Source organism: Dendrobates tinctorius, unplaced genomic scaffold, assembly GCF_039654945.1.
Source record: "Dendrobates tinctorius isolate UK_male_01 unplaced genomic scaffold, ASM3965494v1 ptg000228l, whole genome shotgun sequence".
Taxonomy (NCBI): domain Eukaryota; kingdom Metazoa; phylum Chordata; class Amphibia; order Anura; family Dendrobatidae; genus Dendrobates; species Dendrobates tinctorius.
In genome coordinates, this window is record NW_027361895.1 from 2,136,412 (window position 1) to 2,156,086 (window position 19,675).

At 42.3% G+C, this 19,675-nt stretch overlaps 1 long non-coding RNA gene and 1 other non-coding gene across 2 annotated transcripts; one reads left to right on the forward strand and one right to left on the reverse strand.

Moving 5' to 3' along the window:
• Positions 1 to 10,764: 10,764 nt before the first annotated feature.
• LOC141059508 (uncharacterized) lies at positions 10,765 to 13,513 on the reverse strand. The gene is made up of 3 exons (XR_012222561.1): positions 13,376 to 13,513; positions 13,145 to 13,289; positions 10,765 to 12,229 (listed from the first exon to the last, which is right to left on the reverse strand). It is a non-coding gene; the product is annotated as an uncharacterized lncRNA (long non-coding RNA).
• Positions 13,514 to 18,066: 4,553 nt separating this feature from the next.
• On the forward strand, positions 18,067 to 18,138 carry TRNAE-CUC (transfer RNA glutamic acid (anticodon CUC)). The gene has a single exon. It is a non-coding gene; the product is annotated as a tRNA-Glu (tRNA).
• Positions 18,139 to 19,675: the final 1,537 nt, after the last annotated feature.

Below are 19,675 nucleotides of genomic sequence, written 5' to 3' on the forward strand. Positions count from 1 at the left end.
AGTAAAAGTAACTTCATTTGAACCATTACCAATATTATTGCATTTTGTCTTTTTATTTTTAGAGTACAGCAAATGGGCTCTATCCATATTATCTCCCAGTTTTTTTGCGCTTTCCAGATAATAACTGGGATAACCTCGTTCACTTAATCTGGTGCAGGCTAACTCTTTTTTATAGATGGATTCTTGTGTGCTATTTCTTTTCAGCCGAATCAGTTCACCAAGAGGAATGTTTTTAATAGTATGTTTGGGATGATTGGAATTAGCCGTTAGAATACTGTTACAATGCGTATTTTTTCTGTACGGTGAAATATTTATCTGATGTGTGATCAAATCACCTGTTAGGGTCAAGTCCAGAAAATTGGCCGAAAAATTATGTACTGAGCTGGTAAATTTAAGGTTGTAGTCATTGGAATCTAGATAGTTGAAAAAAAATCACTATTAAAAGTATCTCCCAAATAAACACCAAATCATCAATATATCTTCCTAGCCAAACAATACCATCTTTATAAGGGTTACCATCACAAAAAATGAAATTTTCCTCCCATGTAGCCATGACTATATTAGCAAGGGGCGGGGAAAACCGTGCTCCCATGCTAACGCCTTGTGTTTGTAAGAAAAATCTATTAATAAATGAAAAATAGTTGTGTTCAAGGAGAAACTCTATTGCAGAATTAATAAAATTTGGGATATTTATGTCATATCAGCCGTACCCATGTAAATAGTACCTAATGCATCTCAGAGCTATATGATGTGAAATAGAGGGATAAAGTCCCACCACATCACATAACAACCAAACATAATTCTTCTGCCATTGTAATCTCTCCAAGACTCCAACAACATCCCTGGAATCCCCAAGAAAACAAGGTGTCAATGGGACTAGAGGTTTCAAAAAATGATCCATCCATTCTCCAAACCTTTCACTAAAGGAACCTATACCAGAGACTATAGGTCTCATAGGTGGAGGAAAAATGTCATTATGAACTTTAGGAAGTGAGTGATAAACTGGACTAATGGGATTCTCTACATACTACATACAGATACTTCATAATTTTATTTGTAATGGCACTCGTTCCTAGCCCTTCATGTAACAAGACATTCATTTTTTTATTAAAATCTGATGTAGGATCCTGTCTCAACTCAATATAAGTACTCAAGTCCTCCAAGTCCTGCAAGTTAAGTTTCCTGTAAAGACCGGCATTCATAGTCACAACAGCGCCTCCTTTGTCTGCTTGCAGAACAAGGAGGTCAGAGTTGTTTTGAAGCTCAGCAATGGACTTCTGTTCAGAAAGGCCAAGATTGAAACCCTGACTGTTTTTTTTCCAGATTTTTGCTAAGATTTATTAAATTATTCTCTATAGCCTCCTGAAAAAAATCCAGTGCAGCTGGTCTCGATTTCACTGGGTAATAATCAGAAAAACACATGTCAAAAGTGTCATTAAGATTAACATAGTCAGACACACTAGTTTCACTCTCCAATTGTCTAAGGTTATTCAAAGACATTTGTTCTTTACAAGAAGTCATGAAAACCCTATTGTGTGAACTGCGCAAACAAATTGCAGCAGGAAAATCATCATGTTCATGAACCATTGCAGGATCAAAATGCACTTTTAGAGTTAAATTACGTGCAAAACGATTCACATCAAGAATAGTATCATAAAGATTAAATTTTTTAGTAGGAGAAAACCCCAGACCTTTGGAGAGGAGAGCAATTTGAGACTCAGACAGAATATAACTGGATAAGTTAAACACCGGAATATTTAACGTTTTTTGTAATTTCTGATTCTCATGTGAAAACCTCTTGGATTTATGTTTCCTTCCTCCTCTTCTGCGTTTTCTTGCCCGTTTTTTGACACTGTTTTTTCTTTATGCATCTTTTTATTGGAGGAGCCTTTTTATTATTTTTGCACATAATTTAACTCTAAAAGTGCACTAGAAAATGGTTTGAGAGAAAGCACTGGAGACTTCTAAGGTGGCCAGCAATGAGTCCAGACCTGAATCCCATAGAACACCTGTGGCGAGATCTAAAAATGGCAGTTTGGAGAAGGCAGCCTTCAAATATCAGGGACCTGGAGCAGTTTGCCAAAGAAGAATGGTCTAAAATTCCAGCAGAGCATTGTAAGAAACTCATTGATGGTTACTGGAAAAGGTTGGTCGCAGTTATTTTGGCTAAAGGTTGTGCAACCAAGTATTAAGCTGAGGGTGCCAATACTTTTGTCTGGCCCATTTTTGGAGTTTTGTGTGAAATGATCAATGTTTTGCTTTCTGCTTCATTCTCTTTTGTGTTTTTCATTTAAGACAAATTAAATAAAGATAATAATACCAAAGAATTTGTGATTGCAATCATTTTCAGGAATAAACTGAGTATTATCTGACAGAATTGTAGGGGTGTCAATACTTTTGGCCACAAATGTAGCTCTGAGATGCATTAGGTACTATTTACATCGGTACAGCTCATATGACATAAATATCGCAAAATTTATTAATTCTGCAGTAGAGTTTCTCCTTGAACACAACTATTTTTCATTTATAGATTGTTCTTACAAACACAGGGCGTTAGCATGGGAGCATAGTTTTCTCTGTCCCTTGCTAATATAGTTATGGCTACATGGGAGGAAAATTTCATTTTTTGTGGTGATAACCCTTATAAAGATGGTATTGTTTGGCTAGGAAGATATTTTGATGATTTGGTGCTTATTTGGGATAAAAACGTTGTGGGAGATACTTTTATTAGTGATTTTTTTCAACTATTTAGATACCAATGACTACAACCTTAAATTTACCAGCTCAGTACATAATTTTTTGGCTAATTTTCTGGACTTGACCCTAACAGGTGATTTGATCACACATCAGATTAATATTTCACCATACAGAAAAAATACGTATTGTAATAGTATTCCAATGGCTAATTCCAATCCTCCCAAACATACTATTAAAAACATTCCTCTTGGTGAACTGATTCAGCTAAAAAGAAATAGCACACAAGAATCCACCTATAAGAAAGAAGCGGGCTTAGCCTGCACCAGATTAAGTGAACGAGGTTATCCCAGTTATTATTTGGAAAGAGCCCATTTGCTGTACTCTAAAAATAAAAAGACAAAATGCAATAATATTGGTAATGGTTCTAATAAAGTTACTTTTACTCTAAGAGATACTATACTGGAGTATCTGGAGAAGAATAACCTCATGACCCAACATCAACATGGGTTTACAAGGGACCGTTCCTGTCAGACTAATCTGATAAGCTTTTATGAAGAGGTAAGTTCCGGACTGGACCAAGGGAATGCAGTGGACGTGGTGTACATGGACTTTTCAAAAGATTTTGATACGGTGCCACACAAAAGGTCGATACATAAAATGAGAGCAATGGGGATAGGGGAAAATATGTGTAGGTGGGTTAAGAGCTGGCTCAGGGATAGGAAACAAAGGGTGGTTATTAATGGAGCCCACTCGGACTGGGTCACGGTTAGCAGTGGGGTACCACAGGGGTCAGTTTTGGGCCCGCTTCTTTTTAACATATTTATTAATAACCTTGTAGGAGGCATAGAGAGTAGAATTTCAATATTTGCAGATGACACTAAACTCTGCAGGGTAATCAATACAGAGGAGGACAATTTTATATTACAGGAGGATTTATGTAAACTAGAAGCTTGGGCTGATAATTGGCAAATGAGCTTTAATGGGGATAAATGTAAGGTCATGCACTTGGGTAGAACGAACAAGATGTATAATTATGTGCTTAATTGTAAAACACTGGGCTAAACTGTCACTGAAAAAGACCTGGGTGTATGGGTGGACGACAAACTCACATTTAGTGGCCAGTGTCAGGCAGCTGCTGCAAAGGCAAATAAAATAATGGGATGCATTAAAAGAGGCATAGATGCTCATGAGGAGAATATAATTTTACTTCTATATAAGTCACTAGTGAGACCACACTTAGAATACGGTGTACAGTTCTGGCCTCCGGTGTATAAGAAAGACATAGCTGAACTAGAGCGGGTGCAGAGAAGAGCAACCAAGGTTATTAGGGAACTAGGGGGTCTGCAATACCAAGACAGGTCATTACACTTGGGGTTATTTAGTTTGGAGAATCGAAGGCTTAGGGGTGATCTTATTACAATGTATAAATATATGCAGGGACAGTACTAAGACCTTTCTAATGATCTTTTTACTTAGACCTGTCACGGGGACAAGGGGGCATCCTCTACGTCTGGAGGAAAGAAGGTTTAAGCATAATCACAGATGCGGATACTTTACTGTAAGAGCAGTGAGACTATGGAACTCTCTGCCATATGATGTTGTAATGAGTGATTCCCTACTAAAATTTAAGAAGGGACTGGATGCCTTTCTTGAAAAGTATAATATTACAGGGTATATACACTAGTTTCCTTACTATTGCATTGATCCAGGGAGCTAGTCTGATTGCCGTATGTGGAGTCGGGAAGGAATTTTTTTCCCCAACGTGAAGCTTACTGTTTGCCACATGGGTTTTTTTTCCTTCCTCTGGATCAACATGTTAGGGCAAGTTAGGATAGGATATGGGTTGAACTAGATGGACTTAAAGTCTCCCTTCAACCTTAATAACTATGTTACTATGTTACATCTTTTAGTCCCCAGTATCATAATATTGTTGCGATCATTAAGAAATATCTGCCCATTTTGTGTCAAGATAAAATCTTAAAACACTGGTAGATAGTGAATCTATTTTGCTTGTAGCTAAATGTGCCCCCACTCTAAGTTCACTTTTATCTTCTAGCCTTTTCAGGGATCCCTTGTCTCTCAACTCACAGGACACCAGCTGGGTAAAAACCAAAGGTTTCTATGGGTGTGGAGCTAATGTGTGCAAATGTTGCAAGCATGCCAAAAAATCCAAACCATTAATGTCTATACACAATAATAAGAATTTTGATATTCTCTCATATATTAATTGTAATACCGCCAATGTTATTTATTTAATTAATTGTGAAATTTGCAACAAACAGTATGTAGGTTGCACTATGAATACTTTAAAAAAGGATCAGAAAACATCTTTCTGACGCAGTTAATTTGCCACCAGCAGAAGCCTCTGTGGTTTCCCGACAATTTTCACAAATACATGGGGGTGATGTCAAGGGTTTTTCTTTTATAGGCATTGAACAGGTTAAAAAAACAGAAAAGGGGGGGGATTATCACAAAAAAAATTCTTGCAAGAGAAAGTAAATGGATGTTTCCTTTAGATACAAGGTTACCGCATGGATTCAATAATAGAATGGATCTAGCAATACATTATAAATAATTTCTGATGTTATGTTTTTCTAAGTAGTGCTATTATATCTCAGTCATAAAGTTTTCATTATATAACACCGTTGTATTAATGTAATAATGTTTGTTTTTAGTTATTTCGTTATGATGGTCAGATAACTTTGTTAGTGCAGGTACTGTTCACACTGATACTTTTTTCTCTACTTGTTTCCGGAAGCTATAGAGTTAACATTGAAGGATGTTATCTACACCTGTTACTACTTCTTGATTATGAGGTTAAGAAATGTTTTTTCTACTTAAGAATGTTGGAGTATTCCAGAAGCAGTTTGAGACCGTGAAGAAGGCGGCAGTTGTTACCGCCGAAACACGTAGTCCGTTCAGCATTATATCTGCATCTTGTTACTGAACTATTGATTTTTTAAATTATCTGCAACAAAAATTCTTGGATTTTATTATACCACCTGAAGTTCCCACTTGCTGGACTTTTCTGCCTTGACACATATATACATATATATATATATATATATATATATATATACAGTATAAAAAATCTATATATAAAAATCTGCTTTTTTTCCTATATACATCCTATATATCTATATAAAGTATATATCCTATATTTTCCCATATTCCTTTCTTATCCTATATATTTCCTATATATTTTCCTTCAGTTTATTAAATATATATGATACAATACATATGAATGACTAAGGCTAGGCTCACATGAAAATTCAGGATTATTATTATTTTAAGATTATTATTACATAGCTCCCAACCGTCCCGATTCTCACGGGACAGTCCCGTTTTTGACACCCCCACCCGCGTCCCGCCCAGGACTCTATTTTTCCCGCATTGCACTGATCCACCCCCCCATGCACCCCATCCTCGCCCTCTCAGAGACCCCCCACAGCCTGCAATGATGTGGCTGGGCTGTTCTGTGGCTGTGCGCACAGGACCTGTCATGAGGTCACAGGAGGGGAGGAATCATGGGTCACATGATCAGGGGCCTCTGTGTCTGCAGGACTCTGCTGTGCTGGTTGTCATGTGCTGGATGAGGTGAAGTTTCTGTGTGGGGTCAGGAGGGGTTAAGGGTGTGTGCACACGTTGCGGATTCTGCTGCATTGTACAGTGCCATTTTAGTCAATCTAAAATGGAAAATGCAGTAAAGATATTGTGGACTTTCCATGCGGATTTGCTGCAGATTTAAATCCCCAGCATGTCAATTCTTTATGCAGATTCCACAGCGGTTTGGCACCTGCTTCATGACAGGTGTCAAACCACAGGGGAAAACCGCTGGCTAATCCGCAGTAAATCCGCAGATAAACCGCAGGTCATTGGACCAGTGGATTTTGACTAATCTGCGCTGAAAAATCCGCAGCAGAATCCACAATGTTTGCACACACACCCTTACAGTGTGGATGTAGCAGAGCAGTGTGTGTTCAAGGTGTAGGGAGCGGAGGTGTATGAAGCAGAGCCGCGCATGTACGAGGTGTATGGAGCGGAGCCGCGTGTGAACGAGGTGTATGGAGTGGAGCCGTGTGTGTACGAGGTGTATGGAGTAGAGCCACGTGTGTATGAGGTGTGCGGAGTGGAACCGCGCATGTACAAGGTGTACGGAGGGGAGCCATGTGTGTACGAGGTGTAAAGAGGGGAGCCGTGTGTGTACGAGGTGTACGGAGGGGAGCCGTGTGTGTACAAGGCATGCGGAGCTGAGCTGCATGTGTACGAGGCATACGGACCGGAGCTGCATGTGTACGAGGCGTACGGATCAGAGCCGTGTGTGTACGAGGTTTACGGAGCGGAGCCGCATGTGTACGGGGTGTACAGACCGGAGCCAGGTGTGTACGAGGTGTACGGACCGGAGCCGCATGTGTACGAGATGTGGGGAGCGGAGCCGCGTGTGTACAGAGTGGAGCCTAACACATTTACCCCAAGACGTGCCAGTATCTCACCCTTGACGACCGTGTGGTCCGCCTTTTGCTCCGTGGGTAGGTCCTGATATATTTTCAGAGGTACTGGGGCCAGAAACGGAGCGATAATTTCTGCCCAATGGTCCCGGGGTAGCTTCTCCCTCTCAGCGACTCCTTCGAACATCTCCAGGTACGCCTCCACATCGTCCGACTTCTCCATTTTGGGAACCACTGTAGCGGACATCATGGATTCCCCGCTTAGTTCCTTTTGTCTGTGCTGTTGTGATATGCTGTATCAACAACTGATTGGTTTCCTGCTGCTGCATAGCCTGCTGTTGCTGTCGCATGACCTCTATGAGGTTTTGATCGTGGCCTCCATTTCTAGAAAGTTCCCCACCTAGGTCTGTGCCACTTGTTTCACCCAGGACATAGGCTGGGGTACAGATCAAAAATAAGCAAAAACAGCCTGGCCTCACTGTGTTTGCCCGCATTCAGTCCACCAATTGTAGGGATTCGCTCTGGTAGGTAATGGCAGGGCTGCAGTAACGAGGCAACACACAGGCTTAAAGTCCAATTTCAGTGGTTTAATGTCACTTTGCAAAGAGTTGATTAACAGAAAGTAAGGAAAAGCATAAATATACGCCAGCTTGGAGAACCACTGGTCCCAGACTCACCCCTTGAACGGGACTGGCTTAACTAAGCGGCTGCCAGGTCCTGCGGCATCCGCCAGGTGCCATTCCCAGGGTTGTTGAGAGTCTTGCTGCTATAGTCCTGCGGCATGGGGATCCTGTATACAAGTTCAGGCTAAGGCTACTTTCACACTTGCATTTTTTTTGCTGCACACTTTTTGCGCACACAAACGCATGAAAAAAAGCATCATGCGTTTGTGTGCATTTTAGCGGGTTTTGGTGCATTTTTTAAAAAACGCATGTTTTTTTGCACATTTGTGCGCATTGCAATGCGCACGTATGCGCACCCATAGACTATAATGGGTGTTTTGCTGTAAAAAAAAGCATTGCTTTTTACAGGGCGGCACGGTGGTTAGCACTGCAGCCTTGCAGCGCTGGGGTCCTGGGTTTGAATCCCACCAAGGACAACATCTGCAAGGAGTTTGTATGTTCTCCCCGTGTTTGCGTGGGTTTCCTCCGGGCACTCCGGTTTCCTCCCACATTCTAAAGACATACTAATAGGGAATTTAGATTGTGAACCCCATCGGGGACAGTGATGATGATGTGTGCAAACTGTAAAGTGCTGCGGAATATGTTAGAGCTATATAAAAATAAAGATTTATTTTTTTTATTTTTTATTGCGTGCGCATGCGTGTTTTTGGGCCAAGTCGGACGCACAAAAAATGCAACAGGATGCATTTTGTGCGCCCGAGCGCACACTACAAAAAAACGCATGCGCGTACAAACACATGTGTATGCGCACCTATGCGCACCCATGTTAAAGTATAGGGAAAACGCATGCTTTTTTTGCGCTAAAAAACAGCGCAAAAAAACGCAAGTGTGAAACCAGCCTAATTCCAGCCAAGTTCCTGTAACTTCCAGACACACACTCACCATGTGCCAAACACCAACCTCCATTACATAGCCCATAACCCCTCCTACAAGTGAGGTAAACATCACATGGGCTGATCACGTGACCATGACATCATCGCAGGTCCTGTATTTAGGGAAAAACCCGGCCAAACATTAACCTGCTGGGAGAAATGTATCTCCCATCCAGTAAAACACCCTTAAGGCTATGTGCACACATTGCAGATTGCAAGCAGATTTTTCCTGAGATAATCTGCATCCCCTGTCACAGAATCCGCTTTAGGATTTTTCGCGTTTTTTTAGCGTTTTTCATGCGTTTTTTTTTGCGGTTTATTATGCGTTTTTTAAGCGGTTTGAACTACAAACAAAGTTGAATGACAAAAAAAAACCTTTTGAGGTCATTTCCTGTTCCTACCCCTATTCTCCATGTTTTTTGGGAATTGCACTACAGTGAAAGATGCCTCCAGTGCAGAGCCTGTGTTTGAGCCCAGAAATGATGCTTATTTTGCAGCTTACCACCCTGATTTTGCTGCACCACCACATTAATGAGCAGGTAAGGCTGGATTCACAGTAGCTTTTTTCCCGCTCCACATCTATCGTTTTTTGTAGCATCGCATCGTGCGCGTCTATGAGCATGCATGGCGTGCACATGGTCTTGGGTTTTCCTGTGTTTAGATGTGCATTTATGCACAGGCGTATTTTAGTCGTGTGCATTGACAGGGTTCACATTGCGTTAGGGGACAATTTGCTGATGGATACGTTGCATAGCGGCACAATGTAATGGATGCGTTGCGCCATGTAAACCTAGCCTTAGGCGTGCAATATGCAAAGTTTCATTTTTGTGTCCGACAAAAGGCTTTAAAAAAAATGTGCAAGCTTTTTTATGGAATGTGCCAAATTAAAGCACAATGGTCTAGGGAAATGCAGCGTTCGCATGTACGTGCGGTTGTTTGCGTTATAGTGCGCATGCGGTTTTGGCGTAAAGATTTGTAGATATTGTATTTAACCACTAGAAAACTAAGGCACATAAAAAATGCAAGCGCATGCAAAAACGCCAGGTTTATTTTTGGCAAAGGGATTTTTGGCACACGATGCGCCTTTCAAAAAAATGCAAATGTGAACGTACCGTAAAATAATGTCCGTATATTTGTTATCGGTTGATTCTTTGGATGTATTTGGGACTGATATTAAATTCTCCCATAGGAGCGATGTGGTACGAGGAGGAAGAAGAGGAGTATTAGGCCGGGGTCACACTAACCGACGCAAAATACGGTCCGTAGTTTACAGGCGTAATACAGATGAATAACCCCTAAACAGTGCTCCGTATGTCATCCATAAGCAAGGTGTGGTCGCGTATTTTGCGCATGTCTGCATCCGTATGTAATCTGTATGGCGAGATTTTCTCGCCGGCTTGCAAAATGGACATATAATGGAGCTCTATGACAGGTTTTATAACACAAACGAAAGAATAGATATAGACACATAATACATATATATATATATATATATATACATGTCATTGAGACACATATATATATATATATATATATATATTTATATTTCACAGAGTTCTTCATAGCAGAATAGCCGCTAATTCAATTGCCGCCTTTTGTCAAATCATTCCCCAACCCGACATGAAATTACACATGGTTTACATACAGTAAACCATTTCATTTCATGGTTTTTTTTGTATGTCTTTCATTAGTAATTAGATGAGGGCTGATGTTTAAAATTTGGGAGGTGTAGGTGTTAATATAAGGGGTTAATTCGTTGTAAAAAAAATGTGTGGGCTCCCGCGGTAATTTGTCAATGCGGGAGCCCACATTTTTTCTCTCACACGCACACCCGAGTTTGAAAGCCTTCCCTGACCCAAGTTTTCAACTGAAACTAATTCAGACAGCTGTGACTCCGCAGAGAAGAAATGATGAGTAATCCCAAGCAAACAATTTCCTTGTTCCTAAAAATTTTTTGACAAAAGTGAAAAAATTTATAAAATTTTTGGTTGTTCAACAGTAACAATCTGGTCTCAATTATTGTGTGAACATCGATTACTTCCATACCACCATTACCCACTAGACTCCATTTTCACGATATTTTTATTATTTTTTAAAATTGCACCATATATTCCATGGTGCGGTACTTGAGAAGGGCTAACATACCAATTACAGATATCACTTACAGTAAACAAAGGAGACAGTAGGTTGGGGTGTCACAGCAGCTCTGGTGTTGGTTGAGCTGGTAGCTCCAAGAGTGGTGAGGAGGCAGCGTGGATCATTGCAGGCTCTAAGCTTTCATTAGCCAATTATTTTCATGATTCTGTTTGAAGGATCCGATTGTGGTTGATAGTTTGACGTGTTGGTGCACAGAATACCAGATGATGGGGGATATTCAGGATAAGTCTTGGAGGCAGTGTGTAGGAGACAAGGAGGTCTTGAGCGGACCGGAAATTACGTTTAGGTGAAGGTATTGTGCGATTTTTCCCAATACATAGGGAGGAGACAGGTTGTAGATGGCCTTGTAGGTCAGTAGTAGATGGCCTTGTAGGTCAGTAGTATTAAATTTAATTTGATACGTTGATAGTATAGGAGCCAGGGAAGAGATTTGCAGAGGGGAGAAGCGGAGGAGTATCGCAGAAAGAGACGAATACTCTGGCGGCACAGTTAGTAATGATGGAGTGGAGAGGTGCAAGGGTTTTATCAGGGAGTCCACAGGGAAATATGTTTAAATAGTGTAGGCGAGAGATGAAGAGGGCTTTCACAAGCCTTTTTGTAGAACAAGGTTCAAGGAAGTGACGGTTTCTGCAAATATTGTAACACTGTATGCGACAGGAGGTGGCGAAAGCTTGGATGTGCGTTTCAAAAGACAGGGCAGAGTCAAGGGTTACTCCAAGTCGGCGGATACCTTGTACTTAGGAAAACGTAAAGTCGATAATTACATAAGTCGGGTAAGGAAGATGTGTGAGAATCCCCATGATTATTTCATTTGATGGTGGAAGATTGGATGGGATGTCAATTGACATTATAATAAAATTTACTGCTAACATTGTTAGATTCCGACGGTCCCGTGGCATGGACCTCAGGCGGCCGGCTATGTTTAAACCAAAAGTGTCGATTTCATCCTGATGTCTTGAATTATCAATAAGACTGAGGGTTCGACTAGTGAGTTGTTCAATTGCACTAGTCGAAGTCTCAGTCCTTGTCACTTTTTGGGTACCGCCCTTGTCGATGCCACGGAACGGCCAGAACCTGCCCGCATCCAAGTGCGCCTTGACACACCACCAGCAGGGCTACTGGCAGCGGCAGATGCAGGAGCAGCAGACGTGGAGCCAGACGCCAATCCCACATCAGAGGTCAGACTGTTATCCAAATAAGAAGCTGAAGAAGTAGCTTCGGATGCTATTGATGACATAGCTGAAGAGGGCCTGTCGTCCGGAGAAGCTGGAGATGAAGACATTTCAAAGTCCTGGACCTCCTCTGCCAGACCATGTTCCGGGCTGTTTTGTCCAGGGGCTGTTGACGTGCCGGACCTTACATTTCCATCGTCCTGTAGAAGGAAGAACAAATGACTGTTACAAAAAGCTAATGTTACAAAGTTTATAACTAACAAAAAAAAAATATAGATATACCGTATATACTCGGGTGTGAGCCGAGATTTTAAGGCCATTTTTTTTAGCTTAAATTCCCCCTCTCTGCTTATAAACGAGTGATATAATATATGGAGCAGCATATGGGGACATATTCTTTGGACAAGCATATTGGGGAATAATCTATGGAGCATGTTATGGAGCCATAACCATAAAGGATCATTATATGGGGCATATTATTATCTTTAGCATCTTATGGGGCCATTAACCTTTGTGCAGAATTATATGGGCTGTTTTTCGTATGGAGCATGTTATGGGGACATCTTGAACTGTATGGAGCATTATATGGGGCTCCTGAATCAATATTGATATTCAAAAACAGTTCACCAACAGCTTTCTCAATTATGTTAACTTTTAATTTTTATCTTCAAAATTAAACTTTAGCTGCTGTATTTTCCGCCCTAGGCTAATATGCGAGTCACTAAGTTTTGCCAATTTTTTGTGCCCCAATTAGGGGGGACAGAGTATATACGTTATTTTATAATGGATAGCAAGGCCTGCGCTGCACGAGCATAGCAATTTTATTTTTGTTTTTTATTAAAAAACTTAGAATTAATCTATCTATATCTATTAAGCGGAGTGTAGACTTCCGCATACCCACAATCACTATAATATTCCCCCTTCGTCCCGTCAAAGAGTCACACCGCCCTACTACAACCCTAAAATTATTCAACATCATCACATCAGACAAAGATACGGCATACTATCCCAAATATCAAACAATGTCCAGTCGTCAGGTAGAGCCACCGGGCAACTACCACAAATATCCCATATCGTGACGTTAGCCAGACCGCACTAATCAAACCTCGATTTACCTCTGCAAATTCCTGCTGCTTAAAATAAACTGCAGCTGGTCTGCATATGGAACCTTGTTTCTAGGAGGTGAGCTACCACTTGCGGGCTTCAGTGACTTGACGAGCCTGTCTGTGATGGAGCGCCATCGCTTTTTGACATCATCCACTGCAATGAAATCAAATACCAACATTCATGTATTTTAAAAAATTACAGTCCAAATTTTCAAATTAGTACTCATAATAATTACTTACAAATCAGTTTTTTTCCCACTTTTGGCAGGTCAGGCCACTGCGGATAGATTTCGGTCACAATCGCTGGCCACGCATCCCTTTTTTTGTACGATCCCTTGTATTCCTCGCTGGCGTGGTCCCATACTTCAGGATGTTTCTCTATCTACAAAGTGAATAATCCATGTTAATACCTGTTATTTTAAAATAATCGGAATAAAAAAGTCAGTTTTGTCTCTATAATTTTGTCCACACGTGTGTAATATATACATCCACACTGAAACACACCCACCAAACCAATGTAGATATGTTGGAATCCTGGTAGACCTTTAATTGCGCAAAAAACAAAAGCAACCCTACATGGCTCTTTCAACATTATCTCCGTCACCAATTGAGCACCGTGTTACTATTTGAACGCCAAATTAGCTGGTACTGAGATCAGGCACCATGTTTCATATTTATAGTCACTGATGTCACTATACCTGATGCATAACCCAAAGCCTATCCCTTTTCATCACATTATACCCAACCGTAGGCCCAAGCATAACCCTAGACCAAAGCCTAATCCTCGACATGACCCTAGGCCTAACCCAATGGCAAACACAACACCCTATTCCTGACACCAGGCCTAACAATATGCATAAAACAATGACCATGCATAACCCTAGGCCTAATGGTAAACCTTGGCCTAACCCTTTGTCTTAAACTATACCTAACCCTAGGCCAAAGCCTAACCCTCAAAATGACCCTAGGCCTAAGCCAATGCCAAACCCAACACCCTCTGCATGACCCCTGGCCTAACAATATACATTAAACAATAACCATGTCTAAATCTACGCCTAAGGGAAAACCTTGGCCTAATGCTTTGCCTAACACTCCACCTAACCCAAGTCCTAAGCATAACCCTCAACATTATAATAGGACTAACCCTAGCCCTACCACTCGACATAACCCTATGCACATGCCTAAGGCTAGTTTCACAATTTTAAATTTTTTTATTGAAATAAAGACAATAAAGTTTTTGACCACCTTTTATTGTGCATCCAATCCAAAGTTTGAAGTGTTAAAAAAAAAAAACAGCCTCCCTAGCTGAACTGAGATCAGCACAGGAGTGTGAGAATTTTTCCCACGCTCCTGAGTTCACCTCAGGACAGCCTGGGAGTCTGCGCATGTGCAGACCGCACCACCCGAGTTCACCCAAGCAGCGCGAGCTGACTTCGTGTGAAGTCGGTAAACAATGAACCGGGGCGCTTTACGGCCCCATTCATTGTAGCGGCATCGGTGGTTTAGAGCGGCCACATGATATGTGGCTGCTATAAACTTTAGATCTTCGTGGGACAATCGTTTTTATGGGATGCTGCGGAGGGTAGGTATTTTTGTGGTTTGATTTTTTTATATTTTTTTTAGGTTGAGCATGGTCTTCGGGGAATTAGCTGTGTAGGTGAGTATGGGTTTTTTATTATTTTTTTTTTTAGGTGGCGACGTCGGGGACAGGTAATTATAATTTTTTTCCACAGGTAACCACTGGCCACCAATGAAAAAAAATTATTGGACTTCCAAAAAAAAAAAATTAGGAATGGAAAGGGGGGTTGTGGGTGGAAAAAAAGGATATATGTGGGGAAAACTGGCATAAAAATGCGCTTTTATGAAAATAATAGTGGGGGGCCTAAAGTAATATATTGGCGGGACTTGACGGGGGGGTAAAAAATGTAAAAAAAAATTTTCACAGCAGGAACAGCTCGATGGGAAATACTGCTCCCATTGCGCTGAGACTACTGACATTATTGTATGGGAACAGACATAGGACTACTAGTCCCATCGGCCTATGCCAGCAGCAGACACAGACGCCCCATACACCACATGCACGCCATATACACTGCACACAACGGACACACATACACACACACACAGACACACTTACCACACTTATCATAAAGGGGCATCCAGCTCAATCCGGTCATACCACTCCATGCCTGCAGCGCCAGCCATGATCCAGGAAGACGGAAAGGATTATGGGATTTCCTTCTTCCTGGATAAAGGGATGGTCCTTGCATGGCATGATGGGATGTCCTTGATGTCATTTCCTGTCCGCATGCGGTTTTTACTGCTTCAAATCAGCCAAAACTTAAAAAAAAAAAGCGGATTTTAAGCGATCCCATACAACTCTATGTGGGCGGAATTGCCACGATTCCGCAAAATTAATGAGCATGCTGCTTTTTCCGTGATGCGATTTCACAGCGGAAAAACCGCAGCATTAGCACAGCTTAGCGGAATCCCATAGGATTGTATGGAATGCTTATTTTTCACTTTTTTCGCTGCAAAATCGAGCGGTAAATACCGCCGCGGAAACGCGAAAAAAACGCTACATGTGAACGCAGCCTTACTGTACCACACCATAGATATATCTATCTATAGATAGGTATATCTACAGATAGATAGATATATAATACCAAGGCCGATGTTTAGTAATGATCAATATGTTTAATTTTAAAAAAGGGGGGAAAAAATGGCGTGGGCTCCCGCATAATTTTCTGCACCAGACAGGGAAAGTCAGTGACTGGGGGGCGATGTTTATAGCCTGGGAAGCAGATAATACCCATAGATCTTCCCAGGCTATGAATATCAGCCCCGTGGCTGTATATTTAGCCTTTACTGGCTATTAAAATAGGGGGATGACTCCCCAAAAATAAAGTGGGGTCCCTCTATAATTAATAGACAGAAAGGCTATGCACACAGCTGCGGGCTGGTATTCATAGCTTAGGAAGGGGCCATGGATATTGGCCCCCTGGCTACAAACACCAGCTCACAGCCACCCCAGAAATGGCACATCTCTAAGATGTGCCAATTCCAGCACTTAGCCTCTCTCTTCCCACAGCCCTGTAGCGGTGGGATATGGGGTAATAGGGGGTTTATGTCACCTTTGTATTGTAAGGTCACATCAAGCCCGGTTAGTAATGGACAGGCGTCAATAAGATGCCTATCCATTACTAATCGTATAGTTGGCAATGTGTTAAAAAAACACAGCCAGAAAAAAGTATTTTAATGAAATAAAACACCACACATAGTTTGCGATCTTTATTATGCGCAGAATCCATGCGATGCCATCGATCTCCTGCAAAAAAAATAAACAAACACAAATACTTCCTGTCCGATGTAGTCTATTTAATAATGAGCGTCCCATGATGATCTCCCCTGTAGAACAGTGACATCGGGTGATGTTACCTCCGCCTGTCAGTGCATCCCGGGAGGCCCTGTAGAACACTGACATCGCCTGATGTCACTGTTCTACATGGGAGATTGTCATGGGACACTCCTTATTAACTGGACTTCACCTGAAAGGTATGTATAAGATGGTTTATTTTATTTTTATTAGAGGAGATCGAGGGCGTCGGGGACTATGTGATTGGTGAGTATCTACTCTGTTATATGTTGTGTGTACTGTCTGTACTGTATGCTTTTGAGGTTTTTTTTTTTACAATTGAACACACTGTCCCATCATTGGCTAATGCTGTCACTGTCATATGTGACAGCATTCAAAGCCGAATGGGAGCAGTAGTCCCATTTGACAATGGCTGCCTACATAGACACGTACACACCAGCACATACACAAGGACACACGCACACACATACACGCAGACGGACACGCACAGTCTGCACCCACACTCCGTCCACACACTTTTCCTCCTTCCGATCTGCAGCATTTCTCGCACCCACATCTGGAGCAAAACCACAGATCTTTTTACACTTGCATTTTTTCTGCGGATTTGCCTGACTCAATGGAAGTCAATGGGTGCAGAAACGATGCAGATCCGCAAAAAGAATTTACATGCTGTGGAACATAAAATGCTGCAAATCCGTGTGTATTTTCCGCAGCATGTGCACAACAAATCTCAATTTCACCTTGACTTACATTGGTAGTGTACTACACTGCGGATTTGATGCAATTCCGCGTATCTAAAAACGCTGAGAAATCACTTCAAAATTCGCAATGTGTGCACATAGCCTTCAGGCCTTTTTAAAAAGCATTAGCTTCAAAAGTGAAAAGTCAATACTATGAAAACATTTAGGGGCCAATCCAACAAGGTGTTTAGACCAGAATTCAGGTGTCAACCAATATAAATTGTAGTGCCGCTAAGAAGTTGTGCAAAACTTTTGCTATTTTTGTCATTTTCAAACGTCTTTTACAACTTCTCTGAAATGGACGGAGCATGGATGGGACAGGGTGTGGCTATTTCCCCCTCCTAATACATGAAAATGAACACCAGTGGCAAAACTTATACAGAGATATACTGCAGTCTGTACCAGTGTCGGACTGGGGTGCCAAGGGCCCACCAGTAACATTGACTTTGAGGGGCCCACTTTTCACCTGCATACAAATATTACACTACCCTCATTCACAAATGTACCTATATTGCTAAATAATAATAAGCCACGTAGTTTGGTTAATGAATGATGTGAAGCTGCTTTTTTCTGTACAGAGTAAATCAAGTGAATTATGCCAAGTACTGCCCATACAGTGGGGATGGGGGCCCAGATCTGCACAGGGGCCCACCGGGGGATTCCCCTGTTACCCTATGGGCCAGTCCGAGCCTGGTCTGTACTGCAGAGTACGAGACTATATCTGGCATCTTTGAGCAGTAAGTAGGGTATATGGTGTAGGTTTTCCATTACTTTGCAGATGAGAATAGAATGTGTCTACAACCATGCACTCAGCTTCCCTGGTGGTCTAGTGGTTAGGATTCGGCGCTCTCACCGCCGCGGCCTGGGTTCGATTCCCGGTCAGGGAAGTTCTGCTTTTTTTCCTATATATAAAAATCTACTTTTTTTTCCTATATACATCCTATATATCTATATAAAATATATATCCTATATTTTCCCATATTCCTTTTTTTATCCTATATATTTCCTATATATTTTCATTCAGTTTCTTAAATATATATGATACAATACATATGAATGACTAAGGCTAAGCTCACATGAAAATTCAGGATTATTATTATTTTAAGATTATTACATAGTTCCCGATTCTCGCAGGACAGTCCCGTTTTTGACACTCCCCATCCGCGTGCCGCCCGGACGCTATTTTTCCCGCATTGCACTTAGCCACCACCCCCCCATGCACCCCATCCTCGCCCTCTCAGAGACCCCCCACAGCCTGCAATGATGTGGCTGGGCTGTTCTGTGGCTGTGTGCACAGGACCTGTCATGAGGTCACAGGAGGGGAGGAGTCAGGAGTCACATTATCAGGGGCCTCTGTGTCTGCAGGACTCTGCTGTGCTGGTTGTCATGTGCTGGATGAGGTGAAGTTTCTGTGTGGGGTCAGGAGGGGTTAAGGGTGTGTGCACACGCTGCGGATTCTGCTGCATTGTACAGTGCCATTTTAGTCAATCTAAAATGGAAAATGCAGTGCAGATGTTGCAGATTTTTCCTTGCGGATTTGCTGCGGATTTAAATCCCCAGCATGTCAATTCTTTGTGCGGATTCCACAGCGGTTTTGCACCTGCTCCATGACAGGTGTCAAACCACAGGGGAAAACCGCTGTCTAATCCGCTGTAAATCATTGGACCTGCGGATTTATCTGCAGATTTTGACAAATCTGCAGCAGAATCCGCAACGTGTGCACACACCCTTACTGTGTGGATGTAGCAGAGCTGTGTGTGTTCGAGGTGTACATAGCAGAGTTACGCATGTACGAGGTGTACAGAGCAGAGCCGCATGTGTACGAGGTGTATGGAGCGGAGCTGTGTGTGTACGAGGTGTGTGGAGCGGAGCCGCGCATGTATGAGGTGTATGGAGTGGAGCAGCATGTGTACGAGGTGTACGTAGCCATGTGTGTATGAGGTATGCGGAGCGGAGCCACATGTGTACGAGGTGTACGGAGCTGAGCCACATGTGTATGAGGTGAAGGGAGCACAGCCGTGTGTGTATGAGGTGTACAGAGGGGAGCCATGTGTGTATGAGGTGTGCGTAGTGGAGCCACATGTGTACGAGGCATGCGGAGCGGAGCCACATGTGTACGGACCGGAGCCGCGTGTGTACGAGGTGTGGGAAGCTGAGCCGTGTGTGTACGAAGCGGAGCTGTATGTGTATGGAGCGGAGCCGCGTATGTACGAGGTGTACAGAGCAGAGCCGTACGTGTACAAGGTGTACGGAGCTGAGCCGTGCATGTATGAGGTGTACGGAGCTGAGCCGTGCGTGTACGAGATGTATGGAGCTAAGCCGTGCGTGTACGAGGTGTACGGAGCTGAGCCACGTGTGTACGAGTTGTATGGAGCTGAGCCGTGCGTGTACGAGGTGTATGGAGCAAAGCCGCATGTGTATGGG